The sequence below is a fragment of the Etheostoma cragini genome, chromosome 12 (assembly GCF_013103735.1).
Source record: "Etheostoma cragini isolate CJK2018 chromosome 12, CSU_Ecrag_1.0, whole genome shotgun sequence".
Taxonomy (NCBI): domain Eukaryota; kingdom Metazoa; phylum Chordata; class Actinopteri; order Perciformes; family Percidae; genus Etheostoma; species Etheostoma cragini.
In genome coordinates this window covers 6,388,845-6,401,807 of record NC_048418.1, presented here as the reverse complement: position 1 = coordinate 6,401,807, position 12,963 = coordinate 6,388,845, and the positions used below count along the sequence as shown (strand labels likewise).

The window sequence follows — 12,963 nt, the reverse complement described above, 5'->3', positions numbered from 1 at the left end:
AAGGATCTGAGTTAGTAATTTTGCTAATCAACAGTACCTCAAAGCTACTTAAACCTTTCATCAGCTATGTAACACTAATCCAAGTGACAAGGCATATGGGCTAGACACTTGAATCAACATGTGTGCCAACCTAAAAGGTCCCATAGCATGAGTTTCATTTTATGAGGTTTTTTAACATTAATATGAGTTCCCCCAGCCTTCCTATGCTCCCCCAGTGGCTAGAAAGGGCAATAGGTGTAAACCGAGCCCTGGGTATCCTGCTCTGCCTTTGAAAGAATCGAAGCTCCTATGGGCCGGTCTGGAATCTTGCCCCTTATGAGGTAATAAGGGGCAAGGTTACCTCAAGTTTATCTGCTTTACTCGCACAGAGATTTTGGGCTGGGCTTTGCAGCCAATTTGTTATAGTGGCCAAACCGTGTCATTACAACCTCTCATTCATTAGATTGGTTGCCTAATGATAATTTCTTTGGTAAACCTTAAATGACTGCCAAAGAATTTGGATCTATTCTGTTATGACAATGAGGATCGTTGTATAGAGCACTCATGCGTTCCTTTGCCATGCATCATCTGGGCAACGTTTTCCTTAGTATTTATGTGGAATGTGCCAACTTTCTGAGTCCCTCTGACTCTAACCATACAAATAGAACTATCCTCATTTCCATAACAGTTTCACCTATTCTGTGGCAGCCATTGCAAAAGCAGTTAGCATGGTATACCAATAAGTGATCTTTCTTGCCATTCCAATTACATGGTTTATTCCACAATCTTGATTGGCTGCAGGTGTTGTATCTCTGCTGATTGGTCTGATTTCAAAGTTCTGCTCTGGCTGATTGGTCAAAATCAAAGTGATGATTCTCGTGATTTGGGTTATTTCAGAGTTCTGGAGTGCTGAACCGACTAAACCACTTGACGCTCCTGATTATCCCACCTCCTGAGCCCGGCAAATTGGTTCAATCAAAATCATGATTAGTTGAATCAGTTGTTTAAATAGAATACAATTCTGCAGTCTCTGCAGCACTCCACAGCTCCTGTTTTCAATCTCTAAGCTAGCTCAGAAGCACAAATCCCCAGTGACTGACCAAAGTGGTCCTGTCAGGCCATTTATCAAGTCCTCTGTCCAAAAAAAAAAACCTATATACTGAGGATAATGAAGTCACACTCATAGGATGAGAGCAGTTATTTTAGGATTTAGACATGTTGAGATGTAGCTCAAGGGTCTACGTTAAAGGAGGTCGGGACCTCCGGCTTCAGGAGTCCTCTTGACCCCAAAAAGGTAGACCCCATCGGCCGGTTCTGTGCCCCCCACACACCCCACCCCCACACTCCAGTAACGTCATTGCTTTTGCACGATGTTGATACATATCCACAATTGCGTGCTGAACAAAGTGTATTTATTTCTGTTGTACTTTTTCTTTTTGTAAATTTGAATAAAAAAGGAACTATTTCAAAGAGATGAGTCAGACCTACTCTGTGCTCCTTTCTGCAGTCTCCCGAATTTCTGGATAATCAGACTTCTGCCGCTCGTGTGTGTGTGTGTGTTTCTATCTGCAAGCGAGAGAGAGCGGCAGAGAGCGATTGAAAGATGTTCTGTGCGGTGCATACCAATGTGTGCACACCTTGAGAGCATCTCTTGTGAGTGGGTGGGTGTGCCTTGTCAAATTGGCCCCTTGAATTTTCCAAATCACAGACAGTGAGTGTGTGTGTGTGTTTGTTTTGTTTTGTTTTGTTTTGTGTGTGTGTGTGTGTGTGTGTGTGTGTGTGTGTTTGTGTGTGATTCTGACTGCATGATGAAGGAACACCATGTCTGGTCTGATCCAGCCCGGTAGGGAATGTAAGGTCAGTAATAAAGTACAGACAGAGAGTTGTGCAGAACAATCATGCTTTCAGACGGGGGGAGGGGAGGGGAGGGGAGGAGAGGAGTTCTCTGTTTGTTCATCAGCGAAAAAAGAAGGGAGAGACAGTCATTTTGAACTCAAGAGCAGCAGCAAATAGAGCAGGCAGCACTGACCAAATTGTACAAGGCCCTTTCCCAACCCTCGCAGCTCTCTTGTATTCTGCAGCCTTCATCCTCGCTGATGGATGCAGCGGGGATATGTGCGCCCTCACTGTGTGACTGAATAGCTGGTTAAAAAGATTTATTATAATAATCAAATATGAAGGAGGGGATTATTTCTACATGATGATTTAGAGAATGATCGTGTTAGCTGGGTCTCCGCTTGATTACAATGATAATACCCGCCTCAAGTCAGGAGAGGGAGAAAAAACGGAGGGAGAGAGAACGGATAGAGAGAACCATATTAACAGTTAATATGCAAGTCTGTTGCATTACATAAAACTGTATTTGTGATTGGGTTAGAGCTGATTCTGCTGAGCGCTGAGGAAAAAGCCCTTGCTATCTCTTGTGTGTCTGTGCATTCTCATAATTATGAGATTCAGGGAGCTCACTTGCCCCCTACTGAAGCAACATCCTGTATCTAAAGAGGATGTGCAGTCACTTGGAGGCAAAACAGAGCTTTGAGTAGCTTTACCCCCCCCCCAAACGCCACCAACTCAGAAGCGACACGACATTCTTATCGATGCACGACTTTTATATGTAGGTTTATCAGTCTGCCTCAAGCATCAACACCGCAATGCAGCATTCTAGGTGAGTTGCTGCTGTCATGGCACTGTCAATAATTACAGCATGCATAATTGATCATAGTATAATGGCGGAGCTGGAGATAAAAAAAAAAAAAAAATGAGCTCTGTTAAAACTGTACACCAGGGAATAACTAAGTACGCTGTACTGGAGAGCTACACACAAACTTAATGTGCTGCAGGATTTCATCACAGGATGTATGAGTTGGTTGGTTGTGTGTGTGTGTGTGTGTGTGTGTGTGTATATTTTCAAGTACATGTACAGATTCCTCATTCTGTTTGAACCTTACTGACACAGAATCCCTATGGCTATTTAGCATAGTGCTTGTGTGTGGGGGTTTCTGTGCGTGTTGAGTGTGTGTCTCTGTATCGTTGCATTTCAAGTACATATAAGCTTTTAGAGGCAGCTTGGCAACACAAGAAATAGGTGTCAGGGGAGGTGAAATTCAACGGCCACGCAACTCAAAGCGAATGTATCTATGCCGGCGTGACGACTTCCTGCCCTGTAGTTAACCGTTTAACAGCCTTCACCAGTACGTAACTTTTAACTCCACTCGTCCCTCTGGTTTTTATACTGGCTCCATTTGTCTCTTTCTCGTCTCCTCTTGTCTTTTCCCCTTGCCTCCTCTCATGCACTCTTGCTCGTGCGTTTCCTTCTGGACGCTCTCACAGTTTACTGGCTCATTTGAAGTGGAAAATTAAATCTTCATTAAGAATCTTAATTAGAGTTCGATCTCCCTATAGTAAGCCGACAGGGAATCCATAATGTAACCGGGGGAGACCTGGAGCAGGCGTTGGTTTCGGCAAGGTGGGGCGTGGATTAGAGGGGGTAATTAGGAATTGGGTACTTCAGGGTAAATTGCACAAGAGGTATTTACACTTCAGAGGAAGGGGGAATGGAAGGCGCAGGTGGATAAAGTGGTAATGTTGGAAACTGGAATGAAAGTCCAACATGCGTTAGATGCGTATTGTCGACTGTGCAATTTTTGTTTCTGTGTTGATAAAGGTTTATTGTACAACATTACCTAGAAGCCTTAGCATGGTGGAAGGACAGGAAGTATGCAGGGTATTAGGCGCAACTAGAGCGATAGCTTACGGGGGTTGAAGAGTTCTCGTAAGAAAGCGTGCTGCTGCTCCTAGTTTGTCATACATGAGAAACAAACAACAGTTTTTGTATTGTTGGCAGACTGGGACTCAGTGGAAGGGAGGGGAGCAGGGTTAAAGGGGCCCTTATTCAGAAGTCAGAAGTCTTTATTGGAATTGCTTCTTGTCTTGCTTTTTGGTGACATGGTGTTACTTGAGGCGACAAAATTCTTTATCATTCTCCCATAAGCATAGAGCATTTGCCTAATCCAGGACAGTTATCACTCAAAGACACTTCTGAGCATGCCCAACACTCTTGCTTCTTATCCACATTTACAAACTACAGAACAATATTTAATCAATGTGCGCAGCGATTGGGCGGTAAATAAAACAATTATGTTTCAGCACAGGTAAAATATGCACAAACCTTGTACACATGAAAGCAGGAAACTCACTTTCTTGCAGCGCTTCTTTTTCAAGTCCTTCAGTGACCTTTGTCGTTTTTTGCTGGAGCTCCATAGTGGTTAGCTATCCTATCAGAAATCATCAAAAATCCCTATGCAAGTCCTCTTTGTGGAAGCAATGAGCCGAGGAGAAGAGATTTTTCTGCCCGAGGGAGACTAGCTCAGGACCTAATCCTGTGACAGGAAGCCCACAAAGGCAGCCTAGCAGCCGGGCCTAAGTGAAACTGTATTTCCCCGTACAGAATTGATTATTTGTTCAGCTGTCCAGCTGCTGTCTTATTTGCAGAGAGCATACAGATACAAGTGGCTGCAAAATATTTTTAAATGATGAGGGCAGGAGATGGTGTCTGGACCTTCGTTTTATTTATCAGCTCTGTGCGGTTTCCGGGAGCTGACTGGTTGACTGCTCCGAGCAGGGTGATTATATCTGCTGTAATGTTGTTGTGGCGGCTCAAGACTCTGGAGAGTGTGTGTGTGTGTGTGTGTGTGTGTGTGTGTGTGTGTGTGTGTGTGTGTGTGTGTGTGTGTGTGTGTGTGTGTGTGTGTGTTAAGAGGTGGCAGACTCTATTTACACAACTGATCATTAAAGGCAAAAAGAAAAATAGAACATGATATAACCAATTACAGACACATCAGCATAGAGTGAGAGAGTTAAGTGTGTTCATTAGCCCTTTGTGTCAGATTGGTTAATTGTTCAATGAAGTGAGTGGAATAATAAGTTGAGGGGGATGTTTTGCCGCTAGTGGAATGTTCATTGGGCTTTATTCTCATCAGCTGTGTCTCTTATTGTCCCACATAGATCATGGAGGGAAGTTAACAGCTAAAGGCTACAGAAAAGGCCGAGACAGTGTTTGGTCAACTGCCCACTCACTAAATACCAACAGACACTCAAACAGTGCGTCTGACCATTTAGAATCCCCTCGTCATCTGGCTCAATTTTTCCATGCAGTCAAGCCTTGCCAAATCAGCCATAGCTCGCCATCTAAGTGAACCCAGTGCTGGTTAAGCTTTACATATATTGTCACACCAAGAAATAAGACAAGAAAAAGCCACACAGTCTGAATTGATTTATCGAGTGCAGGACAGTGTGATGACCCAAGTTTGTGAACCAAGAAAATTGACCCAAGAAAATTCCGAAATAGAAATAGATATCATATATGTTAATTAAAGGGGTACTCCTGCAAAAGGTTATTGAACTTCCACACAGTTAGAATGATCAAAATTGGTTTGGGGTATCGGCTGAATTTAGCTTTTTTGTCCATTTCAACCAACTTGTGTTTTGAAGGATGTTTTAATGAATCATTAGTCCAGATATGAAAAGTACTGCACTGTAGTTTGCATGTATTGCACATACTTATTGCTGTATGCCACTCATAGACTGCCACTGTGACTGTGAACTTAAAGGATAGGATAGGGAGGATTTTGGAGTGCATGGTTGGGACCTAAGCGGTGGAGCAGAGTTTGTGTCTTGAAAGAAGTCAAGGAGCCTGGTGTTTTAACCCAAACCAAAGTTTTTTTCTACTCTTTACTAGTCGTTTTGCTGCCTGAAGTTAACTGTCGTCGCCGCATGACAGTCACCTTTTGTCGACTATACTTATTTGCAATGGCACTAATTTGTCGGTGGTTGCCGTCATTTTGTGAGCTATCAAACAAACCTTACCATGTTATTAACTGTCCATGTGTTTTTAGTCAAGTAATGCAGTTCTTCCAGTTGTCACATCCTGTGGTGATCAGTTTGTAATTTTTTGTGGGAGAAGAGCTTGCGGTAAAAGTAAAATTGTCTTTTAACTCCCAGGGACCTCTGCTCTCACCTTATCTGACAGGGCTGGCCTGTCAGCGGGGTCAATAGGTGCTGTGCTGCCTTAGTGGAATTGCTTGTTGCAAGCTGCTCCGGCTGTACATAATGCAGAGGGGGATGGCTCTTCATCGGGAGCTACTGAAGTGGGGGAACATGGGGCTGGTGGTATGATTTTTTACACCTGAAGGCAAAGCCAGATATGCATGCACATAGGTACTGTACACCTATTGTGTATGTTGCACAGATACATGTATATAACACATTATTGGTAATAAATAACAATGGGAATGCAATTGTGATTCGCAGTACAGACAACAAGACAAAAAGACAAATCCAGAAATCTTGGTGTAGTCAAGGACTCTGCCCTGAATTTTAATAGACACATTAAGACAATTACAAAGTCAGCCTGTTATCACCTTAAGAATATATCAAGGGATAAAGGACTTGTGCGTCAACAGGATCTAGTCCTTATCGATGGACTGTACAAACCTCTGTCTCAACATGCTGTAGCTAGGTTTTGTGTTTCTGCACAACAGGAACCTGCTGAAAACCAGTTCTTGAACTGAGTCAGGTCCGTTTGCATTGTAATGTAATGTTACTTTTTGACTGTCCTGTATAATAAATATGAAATGAAAATTAAAAATTTAATGATATGGAAAAACTTGCCCATGCTTTTATCTTCAGTACACTTGACTACTGTAACGTTGTCTTTACAGGTCTTTTAAAAAATCCCTCAGACAGCTGCAGCTGATTCACAACGCTGCTGCTCGGGTCCTCACTAAGACCAGGAGACTGGATCACATCACTCCAGTTCTGAAGTCTTTACACTGGCTTCCTGTGCCTCAAATAATTGATTTCAAAATACCTTTACTAGTTTATAAATCACTAAACGTTTTAGGGCCAAAATACATTTCTGATCTTCTATTACACTATGAACCACCCAGATCTCTCAGGTCATCTGGGACAGGTTGGCTTTCTGTCCCCAGAGTCAGAACTACAAAGGGTGAAGCAGCGTTCAGTTTCTATGCGCCTCACATCTGGAACAAACTCCCAGAAACCTGCAGAGATCCGCCGCAACTCTCAGTTCTTTTATATCAAGACTGATGGGCTTGATGTTGCCTTTCTTTAAATGGTTGTTCATTTATTTAATGTTTCATTTCTTATACTGCACTGAAATTTTCATTCCTGTGTTTTATCTGTTTTTATTATTATTTTATACTGTTTTTGTGTAAAGTACTTTGATATTTTGATTGCCCTGTTGCTGAAACGGGCTGTACAAATGAAGCTGCCTTGCCTTGCCGTGCCTTGCAATGATAATAACTCAACTGAATTTCTCAGTAAACAAACCGACTTTACTAATCTCACCTGCTGCAGGCAGTGATGGAGTAGCAGGTGAAGAGTCTGTACTTTGACTCCCCAGCAGACGAGTGTCCGGGTTGTGCAGTTTTGTGTTGCTGTGGCTGCCCCAGTTGTTGTTTTTTAATTTTTTGCACATTTAGAAAAGTACGTAATAGACAGTTGTTAGCCAACATAAGCATAAATACATGAATGTACACTAGATTTGTGTAAAACCCACTCTGCATCTAATTCATTCAATCACTGCCTTAAGTCAATCCCACAGATACTCATTGTCTTTCAGTTTCATATACACAGTACTTTTAAGTGCCTGGCTGGGAATTTATGCAAAATCAAGGTTCATGTATGCTCTTCAGAACTTCTTTTCACTTTAATATTATGTATATCCTAATCTGCTTTTACTTCAAGTGTATAAGAATACACATTTTGGTTCATCCTGGATCTGGGGACTAACTGTGCTGTTGTCAAGGTCACTTGGAGCAGGATCTGTCTGCATTGGAGCTCTCAGAGATGGATGTCCCTGATCCTCTGTGTCCTCTGCTTCCTATTAATAATCCATGCATGAAATCACAGCTATGAATAACAATCAGACAAATGTTTACCATTGATAATAAACCCAAAAGTGGAATTAACTAGTAATCAGGTGCAACAGAGCACACGCCCATCATTGATGTTGAGTGTGGACAGAGGTGCAACAGACTTGAGATTTTCCATTTGAGAGGGCCTTGAAACATCACTTTGCAGTGTGGTAATACTGGAAATTAATGTTGAATAAAGCTGACGTGCATGCAGTAGACTCTTCCAGCATCACGCTGTTTCTGTAATTCACGACTTTTATAATAATGGCTCTGATCTGGTGTGGTAAATGTAGGGCACTTTGTTGAAGCATCGACAATTCCTCTGAAACTGAATCTGCACATTTCCAGCCAAGCTTACATAAACAGACCCCAGCTGGCTACACACTGATGTGTGTCTGCTGCCACCTGCTGGAATATCAACCTCCAAAGAAATTTGGATTTGGTCAAGATTTAAGATTCAGGATACTTTATTGTCGTTGTATGAACTCAGTAAAATTTAGTTGGTGGCAATCAGTGCATCAGCTGTAAATAACCGATAAAAACAAGAGAAATAAAATAAATTAAAAAGATTAAACAGACATAAAAAAAGGCATTGCACATAGCACTCATATAAATATTTGAAGAGTTTTTTTGTTTTGTCAAAAGTGATATTGTGCTTTCATGACAGTAGTCCTTAGCATCTACAGGTGTATTTGTGTGCTTGTGCATGGAGATGTAGGGTGATGGAGGCTACAGCTCTGGGGAAGAAGCTGTTCCTCAGTGTGTTAGTCCCAGTTTTGATGGTTCTGTATCTTTTTCCAAATGGCAATGGGACAAACAGACAGTGTCCTGGGTGTGTTGTTGTGTCCATGCTGCTGTAGGGGGCCTGCATACACAGCATCTAGGTCCGGGAGCGCTGCTCCTACAATCCTCTGTGCCGTTTTTACCACCCTAGCCAAGTCCTTTTTGTACTTTCCATCCTTATATTCATTCAGAGGCTGTCTGGATTCTATCCCAGCATGCACAGAGGAAACACCCTTCACACATCATTTGTTCATTACAGAGCGAACTCACTTACGTACAGACTAGCAATCAAATGCTCACCTTTGGGCAATTCAATTTCTCCAGTCTAGCTGACCTGTATGTCTTTGGGATGTGAGGGGATGCTGAGCAGAGACATCCAACCTTCTTGTGGGAGAGGAACACAGTGGGGGGTTAAGCTCCAGAACACATTTATTTAAAAAATTTAAATTTGGTTGAAAAGCTTGTTAAAATGATTTATTGCATTGATCAAACCAGATATGAGGGACAGAATCATATATCAGCAATTACGTCAGCTGATTCTGCTGCATGAGGAATAAAGTCAATTTTTGCCATTACAGTGTCTCTATAAAATGGCACTTCTAAAGTTACCGTCCAGTACAGTGTCCTCCGGCTGAATGAAATAGTTCGTGAAACTTGCGTCACTTCAGAAATCCTGAAATGGGTATAGATGACATAAAGTGGAGAAGCCAAAATCCTTTTTTATCACTGTAAAACTCCCTTAAAGGTGATAGATTTCTGTCTGATGCCGGTTCGTCTCTTACGTCCGTGACGAGCCCACAATGTGGCCAAAATGATAGCCATTTATAATGTCAAGTTTGTTAAAAAAGTAGCATGGATGTCATTAGTTTTTGAATGTGAGTATTCTGTCCTTTGTAATCATTACTCCAATCGAGTGATATCTTAAAGGGACAACTGATGCTGATATTTCAACCCTACAGCATGTCCGCCCAACCCCATGTTTATAAGCGGTTCTTGTGAAATCACAGAAAGTCATTAAGTATAACTAGTATAACTAGGTATAATAATATAATTGGAGAGTTTGTTACTTGTGTTTACCAAGAAACACTGGTGTAATTGAACTTCAAACAGCATAAAAAAAACAGCTCAAACTTTGTTGCCATCCAGTTTTGTCTTGTATTAGAAAACCTGTCGGTCAATTTTAGAATGAAAGTTGTTTTTAATCCTCAGATCTGTTTACATTTGGATCATAGTCCTCTAAAGCTTTCAACGCTTGTTTTTTTTACCTTTGCACCGTGGGTACGTGCTTGGCTTAAAGAAATGGGGTAGATACACTTTTTTGTTGTTGAATGTACTATTGCCCTTATCCACCACATTTTGTGCACCATGGGTAGTGTTTCCTCAGGCTTCTTTCCTCAGAAGCCTCCCAGTCAGTGATCATTTGCTCTTATCTAACGTCTGTCTATCTGTTATATACTAATATATCTATAAACTAATATAGATATACTAAGTATGGTATGGATGTGTTATTTAATCTGCTATAGATAGATGCTATAGAAAGGGAATTTTTGTTTTTGTTTGAATGACTTTGACTTATATTTGCATGCATGAATGCATGTATATAAATCCTTTATTTTACTGTTTTTTTTTACATGTTCAAATAAACTATTAAACTAAACTAAACTAAAGAAAAAACATCAATCTGCTCTACTCCAAACCTTTGCCTGCCTCCTACTTCTCGCCCCTTGGCTTTAGACACTCGAACAATCAGATTCAATAGTTGGTTCTAGATAACCTAAACTGAATCATGCTGATAATACCATGTGAGGTTTCTCGGGCATTTTGCAACATGATGCAGAAAACCTCTTGCACTACTGCCATGTTTCAGTTTACATCTTCACTGCTGAAAGAAACCATGAAAAACCGAAAATATTTGCTGACAACTACATGGATCAAATAGATTGCTGAATGTGTCTTTAATCAAAAAATAATAAATGTGGACTAATTTAGTCAATGTAAGAGTGCCAATGATGCAACACAGTTTTCCTCTGTATGCAAAATAGAGATTTGGTTGGCATCTTTTATCTTTTTCTATCTGCTCTTTGTGTTCTACTCACTTTTTGCCAAATCCAAGCCACAGTAATTGCATTTCCCATATTAGGGTTTAAATCCCTACTGAGCAAAAGCTACCAGAGGTCAAGAGAATCTCCTATGAGCACTAAAGACAATAAGACCCCATTCGGTCTCAAGATAACAATTTAAGCTTTTTCACAGACTCAGTAGGTTTTTATAACCCAGCTGTCTCAAATCCTTCTCCTCTGATCGCTGTCATCAGTCCCCTGCTGATGCAGCGGTGGAAAATATAGACCACAGCTGCTTTCTTGATAGCTACTGAGAAGGATGAGCAAACAGAACTGTCAATAAAATTAGGGGCAGAGAAGTAAGAATTTGTGAATGGGGGCTCAGGGGGTTTAAATGAAAAAATGACACAGATGAATAAAAAGTGGAGCACTTAGTCCATAATGAGGAGCAAAATAAATCTTAAAGTGTATATTTAAGTGTTCCCTCTAAAAGCAGGGGAAAGGGAACACTTAGGGACCCTTGGGTGATTCCAGATGATAATGTCGCAGTCATTTAGTTTTAATTCCCTAATTAACCCACATTAATTTATAACGGTTCATCCTTCTAATCATTATTTAACCATTCATTGACTTCACATTATACTGCCATTCAAACAAAATAATATGTGTTGGTAGAGCGATAAGTTAACCTGGACGTGCCTCACGTTTTAAGCAAAGCACCTTTGTGGCACATGGAAGATGATTTCTAGTAATTTCTAGGACCTTGTGACCTTTCATGAATTGTACCATCACATTAAAATCTTCTGGCCAAAACTTGAATGCATTATAGAAGAAATAACAGCAAATTTTCTATTCAATTTGCTCCAAATTGAATGGTTCCCCAAAGATGAGTCTTCAAGGTGCCCTTCAAGTCATGCTCCCCAGAAGATGATTCCCAATGCTTTTGGTGACATTCTAACTTTTCTGTTAGTTCAGCATCAGGTCAAGATCTTGCATCGACAAACATTTTGCTCCAAAATGAATGGAAGGTTTTCTATGAAATGTGATTACAATCTATTAAATCCAGTCTTTCTGAAGCTATTTGACCACACTCCTAACACCACCAACAGGTCATTGCATTGGCTTCTGATGGGGTATCTCAATAACAACTCAAAAATTAATGGTTGGGTTTCCATGACATAGGCTGGGAAATGTCATGGTCCCCAGTGGGAGAGCCCTGAAGTCAACAGGTGACGTGTTTCTACAACAGTGGTGTCACCACAGATTTTTCTTCTGCTGGTGCTGTGGGGCTGCTCGACATTTCAGTGAGGGTGTTGAAATTTAGAGTTTCCCTTGACACACACAGCCTAAACACACGTGCGCAGATAGGCACCCAACCACCACTGCAGTTTACTAAGCGAGCAAACGAGAGGGAGAGAGAGATTGATTTTTGTTTTTGAATAAAGTTCAAACTAAAGTTGTCGATACAACAGCACCATTAAACTCTGATTAACATATTTGAAATACCGGCCAACAAGCCGGGTTTACACAATCATCACTGCAGCTTCCATACTGTAGCTTATAGTATTTTTGCAGAAGAATAATGCAGCAGGCCAAACACAACACACACACACATCCTCAGGCAGTCATACTTGCACACATGGTAAAAATAATGTAGTCATATCTGTATACAGTAGATGAATTCTCCACAGGTTGACGTTTAGGGAGTAAAGAATGCTTTGCTAATTGCTATGTTATTTACACATTAAGAAAACATTTTTATAAAGAATCTACAGCAGTTTCTTGTGGGTGCAAATGGTGTACATGGTGCAAACATTACTCCAGCTACTGATTTACCTGTAAGGCTTTCGGGGTCACAAAAAGAGGATTCCTAGTGTTTTTGACCTCCTGATCATTCATCTAACACCATCATTATTGGGGCGGCTGTGGCTCAGTGGTAGAGCGGTTGCCTGCCAATCGGAAGGTTGGGGGTTCAATCCCTGGCCCTGCAGTCCCATGTCGAAGTGTCCTTGGGCAAGACAGTGTACCCCTAGCTGCGCATCAGAGTGTGAATGTGTGTGAGTGTATATCTGATCAGCAGGTGGCACCTTGTACGGGAGCCTCGGCGACAGTGTATGAATGTGTGTGAATGCTGAATGTTTCTTGTATGATGTAAAAGCGCTTTGTGTAGTCGTAAGAAGACTAGAAGAGAAGATGTAGGATCA

The 12,963-nt window shown here is 41.3% G+C and overlaps 1 protein-coding gene across 4 annotated transcripts in view; it reads left to right on the top strand.

Moving 5' to 3' along the window:
- Positions 1-1,449, top strand: part of LOC117954186 (cadherin-2) — a 145,867-nt gene extending 144,418 nt beyond the window's left edge. For all 4 annotated transcript variants that reach the window (XM_034887762.1, XM_034887759.1, XM_034887761.1 and 1 more), the window contains one exon: positions 1-1,449. This exon is cut by the window's left edge. The gene's annotated coding sequence lies outside the window, so the exon portion shown is untranslated.
- The last annotated feature ends 11,514 nt before the right edge of the window (positions 1,450-12,963 follow it).